The sequence below is a fragment of the Lolium perenne genome, chromosome 4 (assembly GCF_019359855.2).
Source record: "Lolium perenne isolate Kyuss_39 chromosome 4, Kyuss_2.0, whole genome shotgun sequence".
Classification (NCBI taxonomy): domain Eukaryota; kingdom Viridiplantae; phylum Streptophyta; class Magnoliopsida; order Poales; family Poaceae; genus Lolium; species Lolium perenne.
Window position 1 is genome coordinate 108,584,691 of NC_067247.2, and position 18,670 is coordinate 108,603,360.

The window sequence follows — 18,670 nt, forward strand, 5'->3', positions numbered from 1 at the left end:
CCGCTATTGGTTATTGGTCGGAGTAAGTACTCAACCATGTCCGCATAGTTCACGAACCGTAGGGTGACACACTTAAAGTTGGATGTTGAAATGGTAGTACTTGAATATGGAATGGAGTTCGAATATTTGTTCGGAGTCCCGGATGAGATCCCGGACATCACGAGGAGTTCCGGAATGGTCCGGAGAATAAGATTCATATATAGGATGTCATTTTATGTGAATTAAAATGTCGCGGAAGGTTCTATGGAAGGTTCTAGAAGGTTCTAGAAAAGTCCGGAAGAAACCACCAAGGAAGGTGGAGTCCACATGGGACTCCACCTCCATGGCCGGCCAACCCTAGTGGGGGAGGAGTCCCAAGTGGACTCCCCCTTAGGGGGCCGGCCACCCCCCCATATGGGAGGTGGAAACCCCACCTTTGGTGGGAGTCCTAGTTGGGCTAGGTTTCCCCCTCTTATGGAAGGTTTTTGGTTCGGGTCTTATTCGAAGACTTGGACACCAACACTTGGGGATCCACCTATATAATGAGGGGCCAAGGGAGGGCCGGCCACCCCAAGACCACAAGCTGGCCGCCCTTGAAGTGGCCGGCCACCCCCTCCCAAACCCTAGCCGCCCCCCTCTCCTCCATATCTCCCGCGTAGCTTAGCGAAGCTCCGCCGGACTTCTCCACCGCCACCGACACCACGCCGTCGTGCTGTCGGATTCAAGAGGAGCTACTACTTCCGCTTCCCGCTGGAACGGGAGGTGGACGTCGTCTTCATCAACAACCGAACGTGTGACCGAGTACGGAGGTGCTGCCCGTTCGTGGCGCCGGAACCGATCGTGATCAAGATCTTCTACGCGCTTTTGCAAGCGGCAAGTGATCGTCTACCGCAGCAACAAGAGCCTCCTCTTGTAGGCTTTGGAATCTCTTCAAGGGTGAGACTCGATACCCCCTCGTTGCTACCGTCTTCTAGTTTGCATCTTGGCTTGGATTGCGTGTTCGCGGTAGGAAATTTTTTGTTTTCTATGCAACATTATCCTACAGTGGTATCAGAGCTGTGTCTATGCATAGATGGTTGCACGAGTAGAACGCAATGGTTTTGTGGGCGTTGATGCTCTTGTTATCTTTAGTTTGAGTACTTTGCATCTTTGTGGCATAGTGGGATGAAGCGGCTCGGACTAACTTTACATGACCGCGTTCATGAGACTTGTTCCTCGTTCGACATGCAACTTGTATTGCATAAGAGGCTTTGCGGGTGTCTGTCTCTCCTACTATAGTGAAGATTCAATTTACTCTTCTATTGAAAACATTAGTATCAACGTTGTGGTTCATGTTCGTAGGTAGATTAGATCTCTCCCGAAAACCCTAAACCACGTAAAATATGCAAACCAAATTAGAGACGTCTAACTTGTTTTTGCAGGGTTTGGTGATGTGATATGGCCATAATGTGATGATGAATATGTATGAGATGATCATTATTGTATTGTGGCAACGGCGGAGGAGCCTTATGGTTGTCTTTAAATTTCATGTTGAGTAGTATTTCAAAGTAGTTGTAATAGTTGCTACATGGAGGACAATCATGAAGACGGCGTCATTGACCTTGACGTTACGCCGACGATGATGGAGATCATGCCCAAAGATGATGGAGATCATGTCCGTGCTTTGGAGATGAAGATCAAAGGCGCAAAGACAAAAGGGCCATATCATATCACATATGAACTGCATGTGATGTTAATCCTTTTATGCATCTTATTTTGCTTAGATCGCGACGGTAGCATTATAAGATGATCCCTCACTAAAATCTCAAGATAATAAAGTGTTCATCCTTAGTAGCACCGTTGCCAAGACTTGTCGTTTCGAAGCATCTCGTGATGATCGGGTGTGATAGAATCAACAAGTGCATACAACGGGTGCAAGACAGTTTTGCACATGCGAATACTAAGGTGGCCTTGACGAGCCTAGCATGTACAGACATGGTCTCGGAACACGTGATACCGAAAGGTAGAGCATGAATCATATGGTTGATATGATGAACACTTTGAGTGTTCGCCATTGAAGTCACACCTTTTCTCGTGATGATCGGGTTTAGGTGCGGTGGATTTGGTTCGTGTGATCACTAAGACAATGCGAGGGATATTGTTTTGAGTGGGAGTTCACTTAGATTTTTAATTGTGTTGAATTAAAATTTGAACTCAATTTGTCATAAACTTAGTCTAAACTATTGCAAATATATGTTGTAGAGATGGCGTCCCCAATCAATTTTAATCAGTTCCTAGAGAAAGAGAAACTTAAGAGCAACGGTAGCAACTTCACCGACTGGTTCCGTCATGTGAGGATCTTCCTCTCTGGCGGAAATCTGCAATTTGTGCTTGATGCACCGCTAGGTGACCCTCCTGCAGAAACTAAAACCGATGAAGTAAAAGCTGTTTACGCGACTCGGAAAACTCGGTACTCTCAAGTTCAGTGTGCCATCCTGTGCAGTCTGGAATCCGATCTTCAAAAACGTTTTGAGCACCACGATCCTCATGAGTTGATGAATGAGCTGAAAGCTATATTCGAGACTCATGCGGCCGTGGAATGCTATGAAGCATCGAAACATTTCTTCAGCTGTATGATGGAAGAAGGCAGCTCCGTTAGTGAGCACATGCTCGCCATGACCGGGCATGCGAAGAAACTCAGTGACTTGGGAATAGTGATTCCTAATAGACTGGGGATTAATCGTGTCCTTCAATCACTGCCACCAAGTTACAAGAACTTTGTGATGAACTACAATATGCAGAACATGAACAAGGAGTTACCTGAACTCTTTGGCATGCTAAAAGCTACTGAGATTGAGATCAAGAAAGAGCACCAAGTGTTGATGGTCAACAAGACCACCAGTTTCAAGAAACAGGGCAAGTCTAAGGGAATATTCAAGAAGGGTGGCAAGAAAGCTGCCACACCTCCTATGAAACCTAGGAATGGCCCTAAACCTGATGCTGAGTGCTATTACTGCAAGGAGAAGGGACACTGGAAGCGTAATTGCTCCAAGTATCTGGCTGATCTGAAGAGCGGCCTTGTCAAGAAGAAGAAAGAAGGTATATCTGATATACATGTTATAGATGTTTATCTCACTGGTTCTCGTTCTAGTACTGGTATTTGATACTGGTTCGGTTGCTCATATCTGTAACTCGAAACAGGAACTAAAGAATAAACGAAGACTACTGAAAGATGAAGTGACGATGCGTGTTGGAAATGGATCCAAAGTCGATGTGATCGCTGTCGGCACACTTCCTCTACATCTACCTTCGGGATTAGTTTTAAGCCTAAATAATTGTTATTTTGTACCCGCGTTGAGCATGAACATTATATCTGGATCTTGTTTAATGCAAGACGGTTATTCATTCAAGTCTGAGAATAATGGTTGTTCTATTTTTATGAAAAATATCTTTTATGGTCGAGCACCACAAAAGAATGGCTTATTTCTGTTAGATCTCGATAGTAGTGATACGCATATACATAACATTGATGCTAAGCGAATTAAATTAAATGGTAATTCTACTTATATGTGGCAATCGCTGCCTTGGTCATATTGGAGTGAAACGCATGAAGAAACTCCATACTGATGGATTACTTGAATCACTTGACTTTGAGTCACTTGATAGATGCGAAGCATGTCTAATGGGAAAAATGACAAAGACTCCATTTTCTGGTATGATGGAGCGAGCTACTGACTTATTAGAAATCATACATACCGATGTATGTGGACCAATGAGTGTAGCATCGCGCGGTGGTTATCGTTATGTTCTAACCTTCACAGATGATCTGAGTAGATATGGGTATATCTATTTCATGAAACATAAATCTGAAACTTTCGAGAAGTTTAAGGAATTTCAAAGTGAAGTAGAAAATCAACGTAACAAGAAGATCAAATTTCTACGATCTGATCGTGGAGGTGAATATCTGAGTTATGAGTTTGGCATGCATTTAAAGAAATGCGGAATACTTTCACAATTGACACCGCCGGGAACACCTCAACGAAACGGTGTGTCCGAACGTCGTAATCGAACTCTCTTAGATATGGTTCGTAGTATGATGTCTCTTACTGATTTGCCGTTATCATTTTGGAGTTATGCATTAGAGACAGCCGCATTCACTTTAAATAGAGCACCATCAAAATCCGTAGAAACGACACCGTATGAATTATGGTTTAACAAGAAACCTAAGCTGTCGTTCCTGAAAATTTGGGGTTGCGAAGCCTATGTAAAGAAGTTACAACCGGACAAGCTAGAACCCAAAGCGGAGAAATGCGTCTTCATAGGATACCCTAAGGAAACTATAGGGTACACTTTCTATCACAGATCCGAAGGCAAAATCGTTGTTGCTAAGAACAGAACCTTTCTTGAGAAAGAATTTCTCACTAAAGAAGTGACTGGAAGAAAAGTAGAACTCGATGAGATTGATGAATCTATACTCGTTGATCAGAGTAGCGCGATCTGGAAGTTGTACCTGTACCGCCTACACCGGCAACAGAGGAAGCTAATGATAATGATCATGAAACTTCGAACGAGGAAACTACTGAACCTCGCCGATCGACAAGGGAACGTGCCACTCCTAATTGGTATGATCCTTGTCTAAATATCATGATTGTAGATAACAATGATGAGAACCCTGCGACGTATGAAGAAGCGATGATGAGCCCAGATTCCAACAAATGGCAAGAAGCCATGAAATCCGAAATGGGATCCATGTATGATAACAAAGTATGGACTTTGGTAGACTTACCTGATAGCCGAAAGGCTGTCGAAAATAAATGGATCTTCAAGAGAAAAACAGATGCTGATGGTAATATTACTGTCTATAAAGCTCGACTGTCGCAAAGGGTTTCCGACAAATTCAAGGAGTTGACTACGATGAGACTTTCTCACCTGTAGCGAAGCTAAAATCTGTGAGGATTTTGTTAGCAATAGCTGCATTTTTCGATTATGAGATTTGGCAGATGGATGTCAAAACGGCGTTCCTTAATGGAGACATTGAGGAAGAGTTGTATATGGTACAACCCAAAGGTTTTGTCGATCCTAAAAATGCTGACAAAGTATGCAAACTTCAGCGTTCAATCTATGGACTAAAGCAAGCATCAAGAAGTTGGAACCGACGCTTTATTAAGGTGATCAAAGACTTCGGGTTTATACAGTGTCATGGAGAGGCCTGTATTTACAAGAAAGTGAGTGGGAGCTCTGTAGCATTCCTGATATTATATGTAGATGACATATTATTGATCGGGAATGATATAGAACTATTAAGCAGTGTTAAAGGTTATTTGAATAATAGTTTTTCAATGAAAGACCTTGGTGAAGCATCGTATATATTAGGCATCAAGATTTATAGAGATAGATCAAGACGCCTAATAGGGCTATCACAGAGTACATATCTGGACAAGATTCTAAAGAAGTTTAGAATGGACGAAAGTAAGAAAGGGTTCTTACCTATGTTACTGTGCAAGGTATTGAGTAAGACTCAAGGACCGGCTACGGTAGAGAAGAAAGAGAAAGGATGAGTAATATCCCCTATGCCTCGGCGATGGGATCTATCATGTATGCCATGCTATGTACTAGACCGGATATAGCACATGCTGTTAGTTTGACTAGCAGATATCAAAGTGATCCAGGAATGGAACACTGGACAGCGGTCAAGAATATCCTGAAGTACTTGAAAAGAACTAAGGATATGTTTCTTTGTTATGGAGGTGACCAAGAGCTCGTTGTAAACGGTTACACCGATGCAAGTTGGAACACTGATCCTGATGACTCTAAGTCACAATCTGGGTACGTGTTTATATTGAATGGTGCTGCAAAGATGGGCAAGCTCGAAGCAAAGGCACGGTGGCGAAGTCTTCAACGTAATCGAGTACATAGCGGCTTCAGAGGCTTCATCGAAGCGGTATGGATGAAGAGGTTCATTGTAGAGCTCGGTGTGGTTCCTAGTGCATTGGACCCATTAATCATTTACTGTGATAACATGGGTGCCATCGCCAATGCACAAGAGCCAAGGGCACACAAGAGGCTGAAGCATATCAAGCTGCGTTACCACTCGATTCGCGAGTACATCGAAGATGGAGAAGTAAAGATTTGCAAAGTACACACTGATCCGAATGTAGCAGATCCGTTGACTAAAGCTCTCCCTAGGGCAAAGCATGACCAACACCAGAATGCCATGGGTGTTAGGTATATTACAATGTAATCTAGATTATTGACTCTAGTGCAAGTGGGAGATCGAAGGAGATATGCCCTAGAGGCAATAATAAAGTGGTTATTATTTATATCTTTATGTTTATGATAAATGTTTATATATCATGCTAGAATTGTATTAACCGAAACATTAGTACATGTGTGATATGTAGACAAACAAGAAGTCCCTAGTATGCCTCTTAAACTAGCTTGTTGATTAATGGATGATTAGTTTCATAATCATGAACATTGGATGTTATTAATAACAAGGTTATGTCATTGTATGAATGATGTAATGGACACACCCAATTAAGCGTAGCATAAGATCTCGTCATTAAGTTATTTGCTATAAGCTTTCGATACATAGTTACCTAGTCCTTATGACCATGAGATCATGTAAATCACTTATACCGGAAAGGTACTTTGATTACACCAAACACCACTGCGTAAATGGGTGGCTATAAAGGTGGGATTAAGTATCCGGAAAGTATGAGTTGAGGCATATGGATCAACGGTGGGATTTGTCCATCCCGATGACGGATAGATATACTACGGGCCCTCTCGGTGGAATGTCGTCTAATGTCTTGCAAGCATATGAATAAGTTCATAAGAGACCACATACCACGGTATTTGAGTAAAGAGTACTTGTCGAGACGAGGTTGAACAAGGTATAGAGTGATACCGAAGATCAAACCTCGGACAAGTAAAATATCGCGAGACACAGGGAATTGGTATTGTATGTGAATGGTTCATTCGATCACTAAAGTCATCGTTGAATATGTGGGAGCCATTATGGATCTCCAGATCCCGCTATTGGTTATTGGTCGGAGTAAGTACTCAACCATGTCCGCATAGTTCACGAACCGTAGGGTGACACACTTAAAGTTGGATGTTGAAATGGTAGTACTTGAATATGGAATGGAGTTCGAATATTTGTTCGGAGTCCCGGATGAGATCCCGGACATCACGAGGAGTTCCGGAATGGTCCGGAGAATAAGATTCATATATAGGATGTCATTTTATGTGAATTAAAATGTCGCGGAAGGTTCTATGGAAGGTTCTAGAAGGTTCTAGAAAAGTCCGGAAGAAACCACCAAGGAAGGTGGAGTCCACATGGGACTCCACCTCCATGGCCGGCCAACCCTAGTGGGGGAGGAGTCCCAAGTGGACTCCCCCTTAGGGGGCCGGCCACCCCCCCATATGGGAGGTGGAAACCCCACCTTTGGTGGGAGTCCTAGTTGGGCTAGGTTTCCCCCTCTTATGGAAGGTTTTTGGTTCGGGTCTTATTCGAAGACTTGGACACCAACACTTGGGGATCCACCTATATAATGAGGGGCCAAGGGAGGGGGCCGGCCACCCCAAGACCACAAGCTGGCCGCCCCCCTTGAAGTGGCCGGCCATCCCCTCCCAAACCCTAGCCGCCCCCCTCTCCTCCATATCTCCCGCGTAGCTTAGCGAAGCTCCGCCGGACTTCTCCACCGCCACCGACACCACGCCGTCGTGCTGTCGGATTCAAGAGGAGCTACTACTTCCGCTGCCCACTGGAACGGGAGGTGGACGTCATCTTCATCAACAACCGAACGTGTGACCGAGTACGGAGGTGCTGCCCGTTCGTGGCGCCGGAACCGATCGTGATCAAGATCTTCTACGCGCTTTTGCAAGCGGCAAGTGATCGTCTACCATAGCAACAAGAGCCTCCTCTTGTAGGCTTTGGAATCTCTTCAAGGGTGAGACTCGATACCCCCTCGTTGCTACCGTCTTCTAGATTGCATCTTGGCTTGGATTGCGTGTTCGCGGTAGGAAATTTTTTGTTTTCTATGCAACGTTATCCTACAGGAAGATGATGTTTGTTTGCGAAGAACAGTAAAGAACAATGTTTGCAGTAGATTGTATTCGATGTAAAAGAATGGACCGGGGTCCACAGTTCACTAGTGGTGTCTCTCCAATAAGATATAGCTTGTTGGGTGAACAAATTACAGTTGGGCAATTGACAAATAAAGAGGGCATAACAATGCACATACATATCATGATGAGTAGTGTGAAATTCAATTGGGCATTACAACAAAGTACATAGACCGCTATCCACCATGCATCTATGCCTAAAAAGTCCACCTTCGGGTTAGCATCCGCACCCCTTCCAGTATTAAGTTGCAAACAACAGACAATTGCATTAAGTATGGTGCGTAATGTAATCAACACAAATATCCTTAAGCATTGATGTTTTATCCCTAGTGGCAACAGCACATCCACAACCTTAGAACTTTCTCACATCGTCCTGCAGATTAAATGGAGGCATGAACCCACTATCGAGCATAAATACTCCCTTTTGGAGTTACAAGTATCAACTTGGCCAGAGCCTCTACTAGCAACGGAGAGCATGCAAGATCATAAACAACACATATATGATAGATTGATAATCAACATAACATAGTATTCCATATTCATCGGATCCCAACAAACACAACATGTAGCATTACAAATAGATGATCTTGACCATGATAGGCAGCTCACAAGATCTAACATGATGACACAATGAGGAGAAGACAACCATCTAGCTACTGCTATGGACCCATAGTCCAGGGGTGAACTACTCACACATCAATCCGGAGGCGATCATGGTGATGAAGAGTCCTCCGGGAGATGATTCCCCTCTTCGGCAGGGTGCCGGAGGCGATCTCCTGAATCCCCCGAGATGGGATTGGCGGCGGCGGTGTCTCTGGAAGGTTTTTCCGTATCGTGGCTCTCGGTACTGGGGTTTTCTCGACGAAGGCTTTAAGTAGGCGGAAGGGTAGGTTTAGAGGCGGCGCGAGGGCCCCACACAACAGGGTGGTGCGACCCCACCCTTGGCCGTGCGGCCCTGGTGTGGCGGCGCCTCGTCACCCCACTTCGTAATCCTTTCGGTCTTCTGGAAGCTTCGTGGAAAAATAAGACCCTGGGCGTTGATTTCGTCCAATTCCGAGAATATTTCCTTTGTAGGATTTCTGAAACCAAAAACAGCAGAAAACAGCAACTGGCTCTTCGGCATCTTGTTAATAGGTTAGTGCCAGAAAATGCATAATAATGACATAAAGTATGTATAAAACATGTGAGTATCATCATAAAAGTAGCATGGAACATAAGAAATTATAGATACGTTTGAGACGTATCAAGCATCCCTAAGCTTAGTTCCTACTCGTCCTCGAGTAGGTAAACGATAGCAAAGATAATTTCTGAAGTGACATGCTATCATAATCTTGATCAATACTATTGTAAAGCATATGTGATGAATGAAGTGATTCGAAGCAATGGTAAAGACAATGAATAAACAACTGAACCATATAGCAAAGACTTTTCATGAATAGTACTTTCAAGACAAGCATCAATAAGACTTGCATAGGAGTTAACTCATAAAACAATAGATTCTTAGTACAAAATTTTGAAGCAACACAAAGGAAGATATAAGTTTCAGCAGTTGCTTCCAACTTCAACATGTTTATCTCATGGATAATTGTCAACACAAAGTAATATGATGAATGCAAATAAGCAAATATGTAAGAATCAATGCACAGTTGACATAAGTGTTTGCTTCTAAGATAGAAAGAAGTAGGTAAACTGACTCAACATAAAAGTAAAAGAAAGGCCCTTCGCAGAGGGAAGCATGGATTACTATTTTTGTGCTAGAGCTTTTATTTTGAAAACATAGAAACATTTTTGTCAACGGTAGTAATAAAGCATATGTGTTATGTATAAGACATCCTATAAGTTGCAAGCCTCATGCATAGATTACCAATAGTGCCCGCACCTTGTCCTAATTAGCTTGGATTTACATGGATTATCATTGCATAACATATGTTTTAACCAAGTGTCACAAAGGGGTACCTCTATGCCGCCTGTATAAAGGTCTAAGGAGAAAGCTCGCATTGGATGATTATTCTCAACTTAGACATCCATACCGGGACAACATAGACAACAGATAATGGACCCCTCTTTAATGCATAAGCATTCAACAATAGATAATATTCTCATAAGAGATTGAGGATTGTTGTCCAAACTGAAACTTCCACCATGGATCATGGCTTTAATTAGCGGCCCAATGTTCTTCTCTAACAATATGCATACTTAAACCATTTGATCATGATAAATCACCCTTACTTCAGACAAGACGAACATGCATAGCAACTCACATGATATTCAACAAAGTGTAATAGTTGATGGCGTCCCCAGAAACATGGTTACCGCTCAACAGGCAACTTATAAGAAATAAGATACATAAGTACATATTCAATACCACAATAGTTTTTAAGGCTATTTTTCCCATGAGCTATATATTGCAAAGACAAAGGAATGAAATTTTAAAGGTAGCACTCAAGTAATTTACTTTGTAATGGCAGAGAAATACCATGTAGTAGGTAGGTATGATGGACACAAATGGCATAGTTTTTGGCTCAAGGATTTTGGATGCACGAGAAGTAATTCCTCTCAATACAAGGCTTTGGCTAGCAATGTTGTTTGAAGCAAACATAAGTATGAACCGGTACAGCAAAAGTTACATAAGAACATATTACAAGCATTATAAGACTCTACACTGTCTTCCTTGTTGTTCAAACCCTCACCAGAAAATATCTAGACTTTAGAGAGACCAATCATGCAAACCAAATGTCAACAAGCTCTACGGTATTTCTTCATTAATAGGTGCAAAGTACATGACGCAAGAGCTTAAACATGATCTATATGAGCACACCAATTTCCAAGTATCAAATTATTCAAGACATTATACCAATTACCACATATAGTATTTTCTGTTTCCAACCATATAACAATGAACGAAGCAGTTTCAACCTTCGCCATGAACATTAAGAATAAAGCTAAGAACATATGTGTTCATATGCAACAGCGGAGCGTGTCTCTCTCCCACATAAAAAATGCTAGGATCCAATTTTATTCAAACAAAACAAAAACAAGAACATAAAGACGCTCCAAGTAAAGCACATAAGATGTGATAGAATAAAAATGTAGTTTCACTAGAGGTGACCTGATAATTTGTCGATGAAGAAGGGGATGCCTTGGGCATCCCCAAGCTTAGATGCTTGAGTCTTCTTGAAATATGCAGGGATGAACCACGGGGGCATCCCCAAGCTTAGAGTTTTCACTCTCCTTGATCATATTGTATCATCCTCCTCTCTTGATCCTTGAAAACTTCCTCCACACCAAACTCAAAACAAACTCATTAGAGGGTTAGTGCATAATGAAAAATTCACATATTCAGAGGTGACATAATCATTCTTAACACTTCTGGACATTGCACAAAGCTACTGAAAGTTAATGGAACAAAGAAATCCATCAAACATAGCAAAACAGGCAATGCGAAATAAAAGGCAGAATCTGTCAAAACAGAACAGTCTGTAAAGACGAATTTTTCTGGGGCACTTAACTTGCTCAGATGAAAATTCTCAAATTGAATGAAAGTTGCATACATATCTGAGGATCATGCACGTAAATTGGCAGATTTTTCCGATTTACCTACAGAGAATACTACTCAAATTCGTGACAGCAAGAAATCTGTTTCTGCGCAGTAATCCAAATCTAGTATCATCTTTACTATCAAAGACTTTACTTGGCACAACAATGCAATAAAATAAAGATGAGGAGAGGTTTCTACAGTACTAACAACTTCCAAGAATCAACAAAACAGTAGCAAAATAAACACATGGGTTATCTTCCAAGAAGTGCTTTCTTTATAGCCATTAAGACGGGCTCAGTAATTTTAATGATGCTCTCGCAAGAAATAAGAGTTGAAGCAAAAGAGAGCATCAAAGGCAAATAAGAAACACTCTTAAGTATAACCCACTTTCTATGAAAAGGAATCTTGTAGATAAACAAGTCATGTAAGCATAATGCAATAAGCATAGGAAAACTAGACGAGCGTAACTTCAAGATTTTCAGCAAAAAGAGAGGTGTTTTAGTAACATGGAAATCCCTACAACCATATTGTCCTCTCTCATCAAGATTTTCAGTAGCATCATGAACAAACTCAACAATATAACTATCACATGAAAAATTCTTAGCATGAGCTACATGCATAAAATTATTACTCTCCACATAAGCATAGTCTTTACTATTAATTGTAGTGGGAGCAAATTCAATAAAATAGCTATCATTATTATTCTCATCACCATAATCATCATATATAGGAGGTAAAGTATCATCAAAGTAAATTTTCTCCTCCATGCTTGGGGGACTAGAAATATCATGCTCATCAAAACCAGCTTCCCCAAGCTTAGAATTTTCCATAGCATTAGCAACAATGGTGTTCAAAGCATTCATACTAATAACATTGCCATTAGCACGCATATAAAGTTCCATAGGTTTTTAATTTTCTCTTCAAACACCTCATGTCCTAACTCAAGATAAATACTATAAAGATCTCTAATATTTTTGTTGTTTTCCATTAAGCCTAACTAGTGAAATAAAAACATGCATGGAATTAAGTAAAGTAAAACAAGTACCTAATTTTTTTGTGTTTTTGATATAGAGAACAAACAAAGCAGTAAATAAAATAAAGTAAAGTAAGACAAAAACAAAGTAAAGAGATTGGAAGTGAGAGACTCCCCTTGCAGCGTGTCTTGATCTCCCCGGCAACGGCGCCAGAAAACTGTCTTGATGACGCGTAAAGCACACGCCCGTTGGGAACCCCAAGAGGAAGGTGTGATGCGTGCAGCGGCAAGTTTTCCCTCAGTAAGAAACCAAGGTTATCGAACCTGTAGGAGTCAAGAAGCACGTGAAGGTTGATGGTGGCGGAGTGTAGTGCGGCGCAACACCAGGGATTCCGGTGCCAACGTGGAACCTGCACAACACAATCCAAATACTTTGCTCCAACTTAACAGTGAGGTTGTCAATCTCACCGGCTTGCTGTAACAAAGGATTAAATGTATGGTGTGGAAGATGATGTTTGTTTGCGAAGAACAGTAAGAACAATGTTTGCAGTAGATTGTATTCGATGTAAAAGAATGGACCGGGGTCCACAGTTCACTAGTGGTGTCTCTCCAATAAGATATAGCATGTTGGGTGAACAAATTACAGTTGGGTAATTGACAAATAAAGAGGGCATAAAATTGCACATACATATCATGATGAGTAGTGTGAAATTCAATTGGGCATTACGATAAAGTACATAGACCGCTATCCAGCATGCATCTATGCCTAAAAAGTCCACCTTCGGGTTAGCATCCGCACCCCTTCCAGTATTAAGTTGCAAACAACAGACAATTGCATTAAGTATGGTGCGTAATGTAATCAACACAAATATCCTTAAGCATTGATGTTTTATCCCTAGTGGCAACAGCACATCCACAACCTTAGAACTTTCTGTCACTGTCCCAGATTAAATGGAGGCATGAACCCACTATCGAGCATAAATACTCCCTTTTGGAGTTACAAGTATCAACTTGGCCAGAGCCTCTACTAGCAACGGAGAGCATGCAAGATCATAAACAACACATATATGATAGATTGATAATCAACATAACATAGTATTCCATATTCATCGGATCCCAACAAACACAACATGTAGCATTACAAATAGATGATCTTGACCATGATAGGCAGCTCACAAGATCTAACATGATGACACAATGAGGAGAAGACAACCATCTAGCTACTGCTATGGACCCATAGTCCAGGGGTGAACTACTCACACATCAATCCGGAGGCGATCATGGTGATGAAGAGTCCTCCGGGAGATGATTCCCCTCTCCGGCAGGGTGCCGGAGGCGATCTCCTGAATCCCCCGAGATGGGATTGGCGGCGGCGGTGTCTCTGGAAGATTTTCCGTATCGTGGCTCTCGGTACTGGGGTTTTCTTGACGAAGGCTTTAAGTAGGCGGAAGGGTAGGTTTAGAGGCGGTGCGAGGGCCCCACACAACAGGGTGGCGCGACCCCACCGTTGGCCGCGCGGCCCTGGCGTGGCGGCGCCTCGTCACCCCACTTCGTAATCCTTTCGGTCTCCTGGAAGCTTCGTGGAAAAATAAGACCCTGGGCGTTGATTTCGTCCAATTCCGAGAATATTTCCTTTGTAGGATTTCTGAAACCAAAAACAGCAGAAAACAACAACTGGCTCTTCGGCATCTTGTTAATAGGTTAGTGCCGGAAAATGCATAATAATGACATAAAGTATGTATAAAACATGTGAGTATCATCATAAAAGTAGCATGGAACATAAGAAATTATAGATACGTTTGAGACGTATCAAGCATCCCTAAGCTTAGTTCCTACTCGTCCTCGAGTAGGTAAACGATAGCAAAGATAATTTCTGAAGTGACATGCTATCATAATCTTGATCAATACTATTGTAAAGCATATGTGTTGAATGAAGTGATTTGAAGCAATGGTAAAGACAATGAATAAACAACTGAACCATATAGCAAAGACTTTTCATGAATAGTACTTTCAAGACAAGCATCAATAAGACTTGCATAGGAGTTAACTCATAAAACAATAGATTCTTAGTACAAAGTTTTGAAGCAACACAAAGGAAGATATAAGTTTCAGCAGTTGCTTCCAACTTCAACATGTTTATCTCATGGATAATTGTCAACACAAAGTAATATGATGAATGCAAATAAGCAAATATGTAAGAATCAATGCACAGTTGACATAAGTGTTTGCTTCTAAGATAGAAAGAAGTAGGTAAACTGACTCAACATAAAAGTAAAAGAAAGGCCCTTCGCAGAGGGAAGCATGGATTACTATTTTTGTGCTAGAGCTTTTATTTTGAAAACATAGAAACATTTTTGTCAACGGTAGTAATAAAGCATATGTGTTATGTATAAGACATCCTATAAGTTGCAAGCCTCATGCATAGATTACCAATAGTGCCCGCACCTTGTCCTAATTAGCTTGGATTTACATGGATTATCATTGCATAACATATGTTTTAACCAAGTGTCACAAAGGGGTACCTCTATGCCGCCTGTATAAAGGTCTAAGGAGAAAGCTCGCATTGGATGATTATTCTCAACTTAGACATCCATACCGGGACAACATAGACAACAGATAATGGACCCCTCTTTAATGCATAAGCATTCAACAATAGATAATATTCTCATAAGAGATTGAGGATTGTTGTCCAAACTGAAACTTCCACCATGAAACAGACAATTGCATTAAGTATGGTGCGTAATGTAATCAACACAAATATCTTTAGACAAAGCATTGATGTTTTATCCCTAGTGGCAACATCACATCCACAACCTTAAAACTTTCACATCACCGTCCTGCATTAAATGGAGGCATGAACCCACTATCGAGCATAAATACTCCCTTTTGGAGTTACAAGTATCAACTTGGCCAGAGCCTCTACTAGCAACGGAGAGCATGCAAGATCATAAACAACACATATATGATAGATTGATAATCAACATAACATAGTATTCCATATTCATCGGATCCCAACAAACACAACATGTAGCATTACAAATAGATAATCTTGATCATGATAGGCAGCTCACAAGATCTAACATGATGACACAATGAGGAGAAGACAACCATCTAGCTACTGCTATGGACCCATAGTCCAGGGGTGAACTACTCACACATCAATCCGGAGGCGATCATGGTGATGAAGAGTCCTCCGGAAGATGATTCCCCTCTCCGGCAGGGTGCCGGAGGCGATCTCCTGAATCCCCCGAGTGGGATTGGCGACGGCGGCGTCTCTGGAAGGTTTTCCGTATCGTGGCTCTCGGTACTGGGGTTTTTCTCGACGAAGGCTTTAAGTAGGCGGAAGGGTAGGTTTAGAGGCGGCGCGAGGGCCCCACACAACAGGGCGGCATGGCCCCACCCTTGGCCGCGCGGCCCTGGCGTGGCGGAGCCTCGTCGCCCCACTTCGTAATCCTTTCGGTCTTCTGTAAGCTTCGTGGAAAAATAAGACCCTGGGCGTTGATTTCGTCCAATTCCGAGAATATTTTCTTTGTAGGATTTCTGAAACCAAAAACAGCAGAAAACAACAACTGACTCTTCGGCATCTTGTCAATAGGTTAGTGCCGGAAAATGCATAATAATGACATAAAGTATGTATAAAACATGTGAGTATCATCATAAAAGTAGCATGGAACATATGAAATTATAGATACGTTTGAGACGTATCAATAACCCAGTAAATCATGTACTGGCTAATAACATACCCAAGTGAGTTATGTGGTGTTGGAGCTCAAAATTATTTTGTAAATATGAATAGTATGATATCTCACATATTAGTTAAATGTTATCAATGTTTGAGCTTTTTTTTTGTTGAACATGCAAATGTGAGATCTATTTTGAAGTCCTCACATATACAAATCAATGGTAAAAAATATGGTGAACCATATATATTGTCTGAACTACATGATATTTTGAAATAATAGAGGAATTGTGATGATCTCACGTACTTCTTTTTATTCCAAATTAATTAAAGTTCTACTACCCATGTCGTATCTAGATAAATATGTGACACTTATTTTGGAACAAAGGAATACCTTTGTCCTTACTCAAAATTCATTAAGTTTGGCGAAGTTCATAGAAAAATATGCTAATATCTACAACTCGAATATAGATAAGAAAATATTTCACGGCGAATCTAATGAAAACAATTTGATCATATTTTCCATTTCTACCTATGATTGCATTCATATTTTTTGAAAATGGAATGAAAGTTCTTTCGTTGTGTGTTAGCCCTTATGGTCTTCTCCAATAATCTATGCTAAATACAATGCACATGTAAAGTATAACTAAATACAAGATAAATGAGTAACTTCAAGGCATCTACTTTGTAGAAAATTAAAATAACCATCCTTCACTCCTTCACGTAGGAAAGAAATGGTAATCTCTCCTCTAAACAAAAAAAACACAATGTGGCATGTCTAAGGAAAATTCACAGCCCACTATTATGGTCTAAACTTGTGAACCAAAGCCAACGGCGGGCTTTAATCTCATGCAAGAAAGAGATCAAGTGCACTTCTCTACCCCGAGCACCTCTCCACGGTAATTCACATCAGTTTTGTTTCTCGTGGGCTTGAACAGAGTTGGTAGAAAAATATGCTAATATCTACAACTTGAATAGAGATAAAAGCATATAATTTCGTGGTCAATCTAATGAAAACAATTTGATCATCTATTCCATCCCTACCTATGATTACATACATCTTTTAGAAAGTGAAGAATTCAAATCATACACAATCATATCCCAATGCATGGTAGCTATTTTATTTTTTATTTTTGAGTCCACCTTCTAATCAATATCATGTGTTACGTAGATTTCTTATATTTCCAATCACGGTTTGACCAACCAAATTTAATTCAACATTACATATAGATGTTCGTGGACGAAGCATGTGCTCTCATGGGATATATAAAAGCCTACCCCCTTCTTGTTTTGCTTCAACTACACGCTTATCTAGCTTTGTAGGATATGGTATATTTTCCCATGTCATCTCCCCATACAATGTTCACTGCATTACATCATCTAGAAATGTGAGGTCTCGGGAAGTAACCCTTCACTCACATGGCAATCAATACAAGAGACAAGTTTGCCTAATGTTCAGCTAGATGAGATAAATGTGCGACAATATAGGGCCGTCCAAGTCACCTAACAAGAATATTTAGGTTCTTCAAGTAGAGTAGGCGGCATATGTGCTACGTAGTATTTCATGTAGCTAATTCCTCATCCATTGTGAAGTGGCTAAACTGAGTATCTTTATCTAACCTTGGTGCTGCCTTTAGTTTGCCAAGAGATACCTGGGAGCCCATCGTAAGTGTGAAGGGTTGTCCTTACAATAATTAGAGCGGGCTGTAAAGATCGATTTATTTGTATTCCTAAAAGTCAAGAGAAACTTATTTTTATGTGTGCTCTACTTTATCTAGATAGAACAATGATATTTATTTCACCTTGTGTTGGTCGGTAACATTATTACATATAAAATACATGAGTAAAGGAAATCCACCTATTTTGTAGGAAATTAAAATAACCATCCTTCACTCCTTCACGTAGGAAAGAAAAGGTTATCTCTCCTCCAAATACAACAAACAGTATGTAGCATATCTAAGGAAAATCTACATCCAGCTATTATTATCTAAAATTATGAACCAAAATAAAAGGTGATCCGAAACCTCATGTAAAAAAGAGTTCAAGTGCACTTCTCTACCTCCTGAGCACCTTGGATCGGAGGTACTCAGATATACAAACCAACGGTAAAAACACATAGTGAATCATATAAACTATCTAAACTACACGATATGTTGACATAATAAAGGAATTGTGATTACCTAGCGTACTTATTTTATTCCAAATTTATTGAAGTTCTACCTTTGTCCTTAGTCAGATTCTCTAATTTGACCAAGTTCACATAAAAATACACTAATATCTACAACTGGAAACAATTTGATCATATTTTCCATTTCTACCTATGATTACATTCATCTTTCAGAAAATGGAAGTTTCAAATCATGTGCAAAACTGCAATCTTGTCCCAATGGTA